The sequence below is a fragment of the Equus quagga genome, chromosome 11 (assembly GCF_021613505.1).
Source record: "Equus quagga isolate Etosha38 chromosome 11, UCLA_HA_Equagga_1.0, whole genome shotgun sequence".
In the NCBI taxonomy this organism is placed as follows: domain Eukaryota; kingdom Metazoa; phylum Chordata; class Mammalia; order Perissodactyla; family Equidae; genus Equus; species Equus quagga.
The window spans coordinates 58,108,007-58,121,527 of record NC_060277.1 but is presented as its reverse complement, the minus strand read 5'-3'; positions in this window follow the sequence as shown (position 1 = coordinate 58,121,527).

Here is a 13,521-nt window from a genome sequence, read left to right as displayed (position 1 = left end):
GCGGAGGGCGAGCGGCCGAGGCGCTGACGGGAACCGGGCGCGACGCAGGAAGCGGCCCACGAGCAGGGACGCTCTCGAGGGGGTTCGGCTTCCCTCCTCCATTTTGTGGCTGTCCTGTGGCCGAACGGACGGAGGCGGGGCCTGGCGCCGCCACCCGGGCTGCCTCGAGCTGGGGGCGCCGCGGTACGTCCCCTGCCTCGCCCCGCGCCCCGCGCCCCCGGCCCGCCGGAACCCGCCTGGACTTCCGGCCGCACGGACGGGGTCGGAAGTTCCCTCCAGCGCTGGTCCCCGAGGCCGGGAGGCGGGACGTCGGCTCCTGCTCGGCCAGCCAGCGGGCGTTTCCAGCAGGGGCCTGGCGTCGTCAGAGCCGGTCCTTTCAGACCGTTCTCCCCGCGATACGTGTCCCCCGCGAGCTGCACCCGTCTGTCTGCTTCCCTTTACAGCAGAATCCTCCTGAGAGGGGGCCGCTCCGCTCCGGTTTTCCTCCCTGCTTCCTAGTTGCACATGCAGTGAGGTGATCCTCGCTGCTTGTCTTACTCTCTCAGCAGCAGTCGCACAGCGGATTGTTGCCACCTTCCGGAGACACTGTCGTCGCTTGTTTTCCATCACGCTGCACTCTTCCAGTTTACTTTTTACCTCCCTGAGCCTTTCTCCAGACCTTTCTCCCCTTCCAGACCTCTTTAAGTACTCAAGCGCCCTAGGCTCAGTCTTTGGTGGATGTCTTCTCTTTTCACGGCCACACCCTCGTCTAATCCAATGGATGGTGGTCGGACAAGGTTTTAAATTCCATCTCTGGTCCCACCCTTTCCTCTGAACTCCAGCGGGTGTATTCAACTACATCCTGTTCATCTCTATTTGAATTTATAATAGGCGTCTTAAAGTTAACTTTAGATAGAACTTTTGATTTATCCTCATCCACCAAACAGATACAGTGCACACCTCCTCCAGTGTTCCTTATCTTAATAAACGGTACCACGCTTTATCCCATTTACTCAGGCCAAAGTCCTTGCAATCATCCTTGACTGTTCTCTTTGGCCTTATCTTCAAAAAGATATATTGAGTCCAACCACTTATCTAGTCCGAGCCTTAATCATTTTCATCTGCGCTGTTAATAGCAGTACCATCCCACTGATTTCCCTGCTTCTCCTCTTGACTGTGTAGAAGTTATTTCTCAGTTCTACAACGTGCCGTTTTTTATCCGCTGTACCCCAGGGGTCCAGAGGGTGTAAATTACTTTTCCTAGGTTCTCATGCAAGCTGACTTCTGATGAAGCTCTCCTGGCAGGAGGTGTGAGCAGGAAGTCAGAAGGCAGGGGGCAGAAAGTAACTTTCTGCTTCTGGATTCCATAGTGTGGCAGTGCTGGCCATTTCTATAGTGGAAGTGAAGTTAGGGTGATTCCTGACTCTAGCAGTTCCTTCCTTGGTCGGGTGGCACCTCTCTAGTAAATAGAGGATGACAGCGACAGCATCTCTAAATGGCAGAGCAGCTGGTACAGCTCCCATGGGTTCCAGCCAAAAGTATTTTTAGCGCTTCTAATCTTTGATATCACTCCATTCTTCCTTTTGACATCTATTACTCTTACAATTCCCTCTGCCTGAAATAACTAGAGTGGGTTTTTTTCATGGCTGGACCCTGACTGAGACACCTATTCTGCTCCTAGCTGTCAGTGATCCTTTCACAAGGTACCTTAACCATGTTACTTCCCAGTGGCTTACTATGATGTGTAGAATAAAAGCCAAAACCCACACGTGTTCTACAAGATCTGTGTTCTGGCCTCCAGCCTCATTTTGTGTGATTCTCCCATTTAGTGGGAGTGGTTTCCTTGCACTAAGCGCGCTCCCGCCTTGGGGCTTTTGTACTCTGCTGTTTCCTTTGCCAGGAGTGCTAAGCTAATTTTCTCACTTCGTTCAGTCTCTGCTTAAATGTTACCTCCCTGAAGAAGCTTTCACTGACCACCATGTCTAAAAGTAGCAGGCACTGCTACTCGCTCCCTACTGATCCCGTAAGATTAGTACCCGATAGCCTAGGCATGTAGCTATACCGTCTGGGTTTGTCTAAGTACACTCTTAAGATGTTCGCACAATGATAAAATCGCCTGATGATGCATTTCTCTATCCCTGTTGGTAAGGGACACATGACTTGTATTTGTTTATGTCTGTCTTCCCCACTGGAATGCCTTCTAAAGTCAGGGACTTTGTCTTTCATGTTCACTGTAATATCAGTACCTAGCATAGAGCCTGGCCAATAGCAAGTTCTCAATAAACGTTTATTGAATGAATGGTACACTCCCAAATACTCTAGTCTCGGTGTCTTGGCACTATCCACTATTGTGGCTTTCTCAACAGCCTGTAATTTGAGGCTTATTTAAAGAGATTCTTGGTGAAGGAAGGAAGTTGACATGACCATAAAACTCTTCTTCACCTCTACTTGGTCCTTGCCTTTTGGCAAAATGAGACAGTCCACCCGGAGATCCTGTAATTAAAGGGAGACTGCAGGTGAGTAAGCTTCTTCCAACATATACAAGACTGTATATGTTGAAAGCTGTAGCTTCCAACATACAAGACTGTAAACCAGCTCCATAACTGAGGCATGCCTGTGCCTAGCAAACCAACTGTTCCGTGTCAGTATCTAGAACGGTGTGGCCATGTTTAAATGAGCTCAGAGTTCGCCACAGAGTACACCCAATTATCTTTTTGATCTGACCTGAATGACCATTTTTAACTCTGAGCTAATAAACATGTAAGGGGCAAGGTAAAGGGAGATATGAATGATGCCACAATTTAAAAAAATGTAAATAATTAACAGAATTCCAACACAAAACTAGAACAGGAATCAGGATCATCAAAGGCAAGTTAATCTCTGAGTAGCAAAGAGCTGCTTCTCCTGGTGAGGATAAGATGTGAGAATTTCTTGAAAAGAATCTACTGTGGTTCTAATGGCACAATCACTAAGAGTTTGACCCCTTACCAATTCATGAACATTTTCTTTATTAGCTGGAGACATCAATGGATGGCATTTTGTTGGGCATATTTTAAAACCACATCCAAATGCTTTAACAGAACAAGGTCATATACTTACGGAACCTAACAGAGGACTGGGGATTCTTTTACCACATTCCCACGTTGAAACACTCTCCCTTCCTGCTTTTGGTTTAGGTAGCTATGGGCCAGTGAAATCACCACTGCAGGATACAGGACTATGGGATGAGTGCCCACAAGCTAACTCTCTCAGGAAAGGTAGTAGATTGTGGTGGTTTTACTATGCCTGCCCTCCATACTTTCCCTAACCCTCCCTTTTTTTGTTGTTAAAGTTTCTTTCTTGTGGGTGATCCACTCTATCACCCCTCCCCATCGCAACCTCAGGGTTTCCATATGACCCACGCCTGTCTAGTCATAGTATCAGAACTTCCTAGCCACGGTGATTGATTCAGGAAATGTGCGGGTGACCCAAGCCTGACCGTTCAGCCCTTCCTGGAACTTTTGCTGGAACTATCATGAAAGAGACGTGCTTTTCCCCTTGGGATCACTAGCTACGTGGATGGTATAATCCTAGAGCCACCTGTAGCTAATTTGTTGGCACTTTGAGGGAAATGACTAGCCGAGACCAAAGCTAATACAGAGGAAGGCAGAGCTCAGAGACAGTGTCTTGGTAAGATTATTTGTAGCCAGTTAAGGCTTAAAGCTAAAAGTACATCTGTGAACTACATCTTCACAGTTCCATAAACCAATAAATTTCCAAACGTTAGGAACCCAAAGTTTGAATTGAGTTTTTGCCACTTGCTACCAAAAGAGACTTGATTATTATAGAGAGACCTGCCACATTTCACTTAATTCTGTGGCCAAGTCCTCAGGTTAATTCCACTATGGGTAAAAGGAGTTAAAAGATCTTAAAACTGTGAAAGTATATCTAAGCAATGTACTCCTTGCAGCAGAGCACAAATTGTGAGCAAATCATCCAACTTTCTAGGAAACCAAATTAGGTCAAGAAGGAAGAAAGAGGTCCTGCACACACACTCACAATCTTCGTCCCCCTGAGGTTTAGAGAATTAAGGGCGTCTATTTCGCCCTTACCTTTAAGAAAGCTCTCCCTGCTGACAACTGAGGAGATCAAATATCTAAACCTTGCATATAGGCTACTATTGTTTTTGGTAATAAAAGTTACATTTTTATTGGATATAACATAAATACAAAACAATGCATAAATTATAAATGTATGCAATGCATTATTACAAAGTTAACCCACCTCTGGAGTTACTACCCAGGACATTACCAGCATCCCTCTTATGCCCCTACCCAATCGTTATTACAGAATTTCTGGGTGAAAGCAAATAAATACGTTTACTTCAGTAGTCAATTTTCCAACATGCTTATACCAATTTATATTTCCCATCAGTAATAGATGATAGTCCGGTCGCTCCACAGCCTCTCCAATGCTTAGTAATACCAGTTTTAAAAAATTAATCATTCCAGTGGATGTGTAGTGATATCTCATTGTGATTTTAACTTGCATTTCCCTGATAACTAGTAATGTTGGGCACCTTTTCATATTTATTGGCTATTTGCATATACTTCCAAGGTAGGAAATAACAGATTTTATCAAAGGTGTTGCAAAGGGGTTTCTGCTCCCAGTTTCAACGTGTGTGGAGGGGTTCCCTCACACCTCCAACAAGCAGTTCTCAGATGCCAGCAGGGTGTCCAAGAATTCAAGTCAATCCTGACACTATCCAGATATAAAAGTAGGTTCCCCAGGGAAAGCATTCAGACCCACAAGACTGCCCTCCACTTCAGAGGCGAGTCACAAGCCCAGGTTGTTACCCTGTGCTTCTGACCAGCTGGCTACAAACTGGAGGTTCCAACAACCCCCTCCAGCTCAAGGTGCCAATTGCAAGTCCAGATTGTTACCTATACTTCTGATAGATTGGCTATAAATCAGAGGTTCCCACAACTCCCTCTTTGGGTTTGATTAATTTGCTAGAGCAGCTCAGAGAACTCAAGAAAATCCATTTACTCATTAGATTACCAATTTATTACAAAGGATATTGAAGGATATGAAATCAACAGCCAGATGAAGAGATACACAGGGCGAGGTCCTGAACAAAGGAGCCTTTGTCCTTGTGGAGCTTGGGGCCCAGCATGGTGGCATGTGGAAGTGTTCTGGGGCTCCATTGTGGAAGCTCTCTGAAAAATGTTGGCGAGCTGTCCTTTTGAGTTTTTACAGAGGCTTCATTACGTAGTCTTGATCGGCTAGGTCATTGGCCATTGACAGCTAAGTCAACCTCAAGCCCCTATCCCCTTCCCGGAAATCAGAAGGGAAGATGGGACTGAAAGGTCCAATCCTCTGATCACACGGCTGGTTCTCCTGGCATCCAGCCCCCACCCTTGGGTGCTTCCCAAAGTCACCTCATTCACATAACAAAAGACACCTTTGTCACTCTCAACACTTAGGAAATTCCAGTGGTTTTTGGACCTGTGAGGCAAGAACTGTGGATAAAAACCACATACATATAAGAAATATATATGCAGATGACCAAATATATATTTCTCATAAATAACAATATCACAGGTATTTAAGACAACAAACCTGAATTGAAGCCTCAGACTGCCTTGGATACCTGTCCTAACTCTCACCACACTCTTCTTCAGCAAATATGTGCCCGATATAGCTGTTTGTGTCCACAGATCAGTAAAGATCAGAAAAGAACAAACATATGTCAACGAAAATAATCCATAACCAATCTATAAATGAAAATTTGGGTGAGTTTATTTTGAGCTTAAATCTTAGGATTATAACCTGGGAGAGTCTTTCCACAAAGGAACAGAGCACTCCAAAGAAGTAGGGGTATACAGGGTGGTTATATACCCTCAAAGAGTATGTTTCACATATGATTGAAATGTCCCTTTTACAATAGTCACGAGGCTGCTCTGTCAGCACAGCGATCGATGGAAATGGCAGATAGGTCTGCTGTCTCAGTGAACGCCGCGGGGTGGCAGGTGTGTTGCCTCGGGCTGGGGGGGTCACAGATGAGCGCTGCAATCGGTTCCCAGACTAAAGAAAGATGCTTAATCTTTAAGGAGATGCCAACGTTGGGAGAGGGAGAGAAGTTGCACCTTTATCTCAAGGGCCTTTGCTCTTGCCACAGGGAATCTCTAAAGCAGATATACAATGCATGCTCGACGGCCTCGGTCAGGCCCTTTTGGAAAGACAAGCTCAGGCCGAATTAGGTTTATAGCAAATGGCTTCCTCATATATTCCAATATATCCTATTACTTGCCATTTTTATTTGTCATTTCCCCCTTTTGATCTCTAATCTTTTGATAGAAAGCATTGATGATCAAAATGTTGTCCCTCGGCGCCAGGGTGGTTGCTGCCTGCCCTGGGTCCCTCATGTCCCTCGGTGTTAGGCTTTTATTTCATTTATTTGCCTAGTTGTCCACGTTGGGGAAACAGTGGACAAGCATAGAGTTATATATATATTAACAGTGGAAGCATTTCATATGTCATGTAATTTCCAATTAATTTTAGATTGTTGCGCAAACATTGTATATGTGCTTTTCTATGACACTTCACATTTACATTGTATATGATTCTAGAACAAGTACAGTAACAATAATAACTCAGCATTTTTAAAAGGATTAGTCTGAAATGAATTCTTAGTCATAGTCCCTATCAGAAAAGGAAATTTGTCCAGGGTTATAAGACAGATCAACCATCTCAAGCCGTCGAGCAATCATTACTCTAGTTCGTATGCTACTCTTACAACACTGAGTAAAGAAAACAACAATTAGTTTGAATATTATGAACAGTACAAGGATTCCAATAAATAATAGAAATAGGAATTCCAATCTGGATCGAAAAAGGGACCTGATACTGAAAAGGGTCAACCAAATAATTCAGGACTGGGAGTCGGATCGCATAAGGCATCCACTTGCTTCTTCATGTGCTTTAGCAGAGATGACACATTGGAAGACTCATCAGGTATAAAAGCACAGCATCCAGTCTGAATGACTGTGTATGTACCATCTTGGGATGCAGTAAGAATATCTAAAGCCATTCTGTTTTGAAGGACAGGCCTTCTCATTAAAGGCATTTCAGTATTTAATAAGACTATTCCTGCTTGACGATCATTAAGGGCTTCTTGAGTAAATTTAGTCAGATCTTCCATATGTAATGACATCTTTTAGCCCCAAAGAAGAAACACATATAGTTGCAAATATAGCCATACCAGGGGAGAACTGAACAAGCCCATCTGGCCTTAAAGAGAGGGAGGTTGGCAACAGGTTTTAACTCAGCCTGACTCCTTCCCTGCTTTTAAAGGAACTCAAGGTACAGTGTTTTAGCCATCCAGGCAGTAGCCAAGGCCAAAGATTTGTTCCACATAACCATTGAGTTCCATTAGGAGTTACTCGATAAATTCCTGGCCTTCAAGGCCACTCTGTTCCAAATTAATCACTTTAAGTATGATAGCATTTCAAACAAATGATAAAATATAGGTATACAGTTTAAGCACAACAAATGTTTAAATGAGGAGATACAAGGTTGGGAATACAGGCCTGGTCCGGAGTCTTCGGACAGCTGTCTACAATAGATGTCGACTTCTTCTCCTCCTGGTTTGGTCTTTTTCAACAGGGCTGCAAACAGTCTTATTTGATGTCTCTTTCAATAAATAAATTCTTCAGGTTGCAGTCCAAAATCCTTAACTTCTGGGAGCTCTGTGAAAGAATCAGCTACCAATCTTTCATTTTACTTTAAGTACCTCAATAAGACCGTGACAACAATGTAATATATCCCTTAAGAAAAGCTGGTTCATATATTTCTTCATCTAATTGCATAGGCTGTTTTATTATTATTTCAAAATGAGACAGCCGATGTTTACAAAAAGTATAGATCTAAGATTAAGGAGCACTAGCACAAGAGCTTTTGGCCGTGCGAGAGTAAATGCTTCTGAAAGCCTGCCAATTAAGTTCTAGTTGTGCCATTCGTTTTACCAGTCCTGAGGATCGAGGATGGTAAGCACAGTGGAAATGCTGCAATATTTGCCAAACATTACAAATAGATTTGAGTTCCCCCAGTCACTGTGTAACTCGGGAGGAATTCCTCAAACAGGAATTTATTCTTTTCAATAATAATTTGCCTAAAGCCATCGCTCTTCTGCAAGGAAAAGCCTCAAAACAATGTGAGAACATGCAGATCATTACAAGACATATTTATCCTTGAGATGGTGGCATTTGGACAAAGTCCAATTGTCATACCTCAAAGGGTCCCTTAGGAAGGGGAAAGTGGCCTTGTGACCCATGGAGTGGGTTTCTTATTGGGCCCAAACCACATCTGCAAGGGGGTGTCAAAGATTCCCCCTTTTGACTGCCATATCTGTTTCTCTTGTTCCGTGGCAATTTCTTGAGCCTGTACAGGGAAATCTTTTACTGGGTTAGCGGAGTTAACAGAAAGTAGCAGGCATTCTTGAGGCTAGACAGTGTAACATCCTCACTTATCATTTAAGTAAGACTCATTTGTAAACCAAATTAAACAATAGAATGCAGTCGTGGTCTTTTCTCCCTTGTGATGTTGGAAGCAAGGTAACAAGGTTAATGGTTGGAGCAAATTATAAATTAGTTCCTGCGTCCAGGAGGCAGACAGTCAAGAAGACTTCTAGATGTCAGACTCAAAGCATCTTTAGCAGCTTGAAATGTCTCTGATGATGTCATCGGGCATTCAGGTATCTTTCTGAGTGGCTTCCAGCTTACACAGCCACAGATAGGAATCTCTCGTGAGTTTCTATCAAGTCATTCAGCTTCAGTTTGCAAGGTTTCAGGAAAAAGAGCATGATCAATTCTCAATGATTCCAAATGAAAATGAGGGAAAAATTGAAAACATTAGTTTGGAGGTTTGTAACCAGATATTTCAGTAGAAGAATTCAGGATCCAGTCCAGCTCACAGGCAGAAAAAGCCTCAAAGACCATTAACAGAACTAGGATCTAATATCTACAAATGTGCATTATAGTTTTTCACTGAAACATAATTCTTCTCTCTAAAATCATCCTCATTTTCACCAAAGATAGTCAAATTAAGACTGATTGGTTTGCAATATAAGTTTAGTTTCAAGAAACTTGAATTATTTACATAAGTGCAGCAAGAAAAGCAATTGATCATATAGGCTCTTAAATCTGCTTTTGCTGGAATTTTTTATGAGGAATCCCAGATTGAACTTTAAAGACTTCTCAAGGCCAGAAGAGCCAAGCCAAGGATTTGTGCCATCAAGCCTTGCCTGCAATACCTTAGATTTGGGTGAATTTCTCTCCTTTCTTGAGATTCCCCAGAATATTTCGAGGTTCATTGCACCTGCCAGATAAGCAAGCTTCCTTACTTACCAGGTAAGATTGCTGGAATCTCTCTCTGTAAAGCAAGGTACCAGGCCCATATTTCCAAGTGGCTTTATTTCCAGAAAGTCAACCTTATTCCTCAAAGGCAGTATTGTCATATCTGAGTCTGTATGTTTCTCTCAAACATGACATTCCAGTCAAAGTTTTGGTAAGATAACAAACGTGTCCTGTTATAAGGAGAACAGATTCTTATTGAACTTATGCAAATAACTATATTGCCACGAAATAACCATACTCACTCACAAAGAGTTTCCAAATTCTGGAGGGATCAGGTAGGGAGAAAAAGATAAATGTTTCAGTTTTGCTCACAAAGGTATAACTTCACCAAATTGCTAAGTCATAGTTAGCACAAGAGAAAAGAGAAAAAGATTTTCTCGAATCTGAGAAAACAAAGCAAAACATCAAAAACAATATGTCAAACAAAAGTCGTAAAAAGAATTATAATCATCCTCAGTCCATTCAGTCCTGTATAACCGGTTCTTGATCTTAATCTTCTGTTAGCAGTTTTATGAGGTCATCAGTTTTTCCATTAGATTTCTGTAATTTCTTACCCAGTTGAGTCCTATGATCTGAAAGTTTATCAGAAAACTGTATTCCAGAGTAAGTGTCAGAGTCCTTTTTATGAATCCCTCTGAAGATGCGACATATTTGCAAAAGCAAAAAAGCATCAGAGTAAAACAACTAACTGTAAACAACAAAAGACTTAAAAATGACAATTGACAGAGAAACTTGGTTATTTCTGTGATATACAACACCTTAAAATAATATTTAGAATTATGGCTGATAGCCAGGACAGATCAGAATTTTAGGAATGTTATATAATTTCAGAACATTTATATCAGCAACATTTACCCCCATAATACCACTTAAGAGAGATTATCATCGCTTATTTGACAATGCTTCCCATGTAATTTAACAGACCAAATAAGCCTAATTAGTTTAGAACCTTCCACCTTATAGGAAGAGAGAGCAAATTTCTCCGTGAAGTCCCAGCGGCCCTCTGAAAATCCTCAGAGAAATCCTCTTCCTTCATCCAGGTCAAAAGAAAGCCTTTATTCAGGACTTGAATATTTTTGAGGGAGAAGCTTGTCAAAGATATCAAAAGGTTTTAAAACACTTGCTCAAATAGGAAACAACACTCACTGTGAAACAATGCTCAAGTATATACTCAAAATGACAACAAATAGTCAAGGGTAAATAGCTGAAACAGTCACAATCTTAAGAGACCTCTTTCTGAAGATGGGAAAATCATTTTAACAAAACAGATTTTCTGTCTTTTAGGTAGACTTAGAGCAGGCTGAAAAGTTCAAGATACTCCTCCTTTTGAGAGAGAAAACCAAATTTTAATTTCTGCACCAGCTTGTTTTTTAACATTAAAACTCATTTGCTTAATTGGATTTACTTTAATCTTAGTCTACTTGACCAGGCATAAAACTCCTTTCAGAATTTCTCCTTCACAAACCTTCTACAACTTTCTTTTTGCCTTCAGAATTTGTCCCAAAGTCTTTCTTTTTTTCCTTTCTAGTACATTAGAACAAATTTATCTTTCTTAACCCATCAAACAAAATATTTCCATTCTTTATACCCTCTTTACTGAAAACATACATTTTAACTTTCCTTGAATACAGAGCTGTTTTCCTTATTAATTTCCAGTAGCTTTAATTATATATGTTAATTAGAACTTTTAACCATTAACAGACCCTAGTAAACACTAAAAGGTAAGCAATTGCAAATTGTCTTTTATATCAGCATTCGAAACACTTCATAATTTCTAGAAACACACCGCACTTTACAGTAAAAGACCCAAAAGCTTTTAGCATCTCTGCAATAAAAACCAAAAGTAGATAAACTTAGACGTTTAGCGACGTTTGTTCTATCCAATCCAAAAATTACCCAGATACTCAGATTTTTATCACTTAACTTAGCAGAACTCAAGATTGCTACCAAAAAGAATTTGGAAGCTGTCCCCCCCCCCTTTTTTTTTCCTTCAGATTTAGGAATTAGTGATGGGCTAGGTAGTTCCTGGAGAGGGGAGATGATAATCCTTTTTGTGATAAAGGAACTAGGTGGAATCTGAACTGCCTCTAGAGCTGTATTTCCAGTCTTGCAAGGATTTTCTAAGGACAGTTGCTCTTGATTTCCCAGAAACTGGAGTGTAACTTGAATGACGTTCTAGGTTGATTTACCTGTCCAACTACATCATAAAGGCACAGAGAAACCCCTCAAGTTTTCGATTTTACAGAAGGTCCAGGTTCTGGTCAGGTCCAGCCTGAACTTAACCTCGACTTGGTGACAACAGAGGAGATGATGAACAAAACAGACAAAGAAAGCAAAAGAAGAGATCAGACCTCACCCTCATGGCTTCTTCCAGAGGGTTATCAAGATAAGAGTCACACAACAGTTCCCGTGCTGGGACACACTACCCTAGCAGGACAGTTCACAGAATGAATCACAGGTCTCCTACCCTCATAACCGACTCAGTAGGTGACTAAAATACTCAATGAGTCAACCGTCAAGAGAGCGCACCCCACTTAGGGTTGCTGGGGTGATCAGGCCCAGAAACCCAAAGTTGGGGCTCCCAGGGGTGGAGCCTTTGACTCTTTAAAGATTTCTTTGTTTCTGGGTTGCAAAGCTCAAAAGGAGACGAAAATGGCCATTGTAACTCTAAGAGAGATGAAGACATTTGGGTTAGTTCTATTTAGAAAAACCTTTTGTAAGCGCTTACTTTAAGTCAATGGAATAGAGCTCTTTAGAAAAGAAGGAGATGAGCTCTGAGATTCCAAAGGCAGCTGCAGAGGAGATGGAAGGGATAAGCAGGCTGGGACGGTTTCTAACTTCTTATCCTTTTTTTCAATTCAGATACAGTCTCTGCCAATTTATGGTTAGTCTCCTGTTAAGAATTCACTTTATCATTATTACATCTTGAAGCCTCTAAATGCCAATCATAATAAGCCTCCCATTCTTTTGCTTTAGTTTTAGAGCCGGCTCTTTCTACTTGTGCAAATACAATAGCTTTGAGATGTCGAACGTTCCCCACTTTGGCCACTTAAGTCATTCTTAGTTAATCCTTCCCATTTTGTTAGATACTTGCAAGCATTGTTTCCATACAGGAAACCAGCTGGAGTTCCATTGGGAGGTTGTCTATCCGGGAGCTGGCTGGCTTTAAAAGCATGGTTTTCCCATTTTCTTTTTGCTTGTCTGTTTTTTTTTAAAATAAAGTCTGAACAACTTCTAAGGACAGTGTAGTGGGTCAGAAGTGTGCTGCTTGTGAGTGTTACTCCCTATAGAAAGGTCGTAAACACTCTCTTACGTGCCTCGGTCTTTCCCTCTGGCCGCCTAATACTGCCGTGGGAGCTCGGAGCGCTGGGGTGACCAGCCCTTATGTGTGCGTCCCCAGACGAGCCTGTAATTAATTACCGTGAATGAGAGTGGAGTTCCCTATGGGACCACTGCACGTAGTGAGGATTGATCCTCTGACACTCCCGCTGAGGTCCTTAATCACCTAAGGGCGCCTTTTGGCAAAGGCTGGGAGGAGCAAGTGTCCCTTTTCTTCAGAGCTGTACACGTTCAGTCTCTCATTTCTCTATCAAGCAGTTTGTTCAGACTTTATAAATACAATTCTTTCCAATTTAAAGCCAAATTTAAAGGACAACCAACCCAGCTCACTGCAAGCTCCTCTAAGCTTCTGCGGCTTAGGAATTCTCTCTAGGTTTTTCTCCACCTAGGAAATGTACCGGTACCCCTCAAAACCTCTAGTCTTAAGATCTTACCCAGCTCATATAAACTCTTGGACCGTCAACTTAAAATAAGGAGGTCCGGGTTTCAGGAGAACTCACCAAGGTCACCTGAAGAATGCAGTGATCCGGGGGGCTCAATGGGCCCTTATTGGTACTGAATGCCGGTTCAGTGTAGATTCCAGGTGGCCTCCGGTGGGTGGCCTCTGAAATCCTGCCATGACTAAGCCAAGAACTGTCAATGAAAATAATCCATAACCAATCTATAAATGAAAATTTGGGTGAGTTTATTTTGAGCTTAGATCTTAGGATTATAACCTGGGAGAGTCTTTCCACAAAGGAACAGAGCACTCCAAAGAAGTGGGGGTATACAGGGTGGTTATATACCCTCAAAGAGTATGTTTCACATA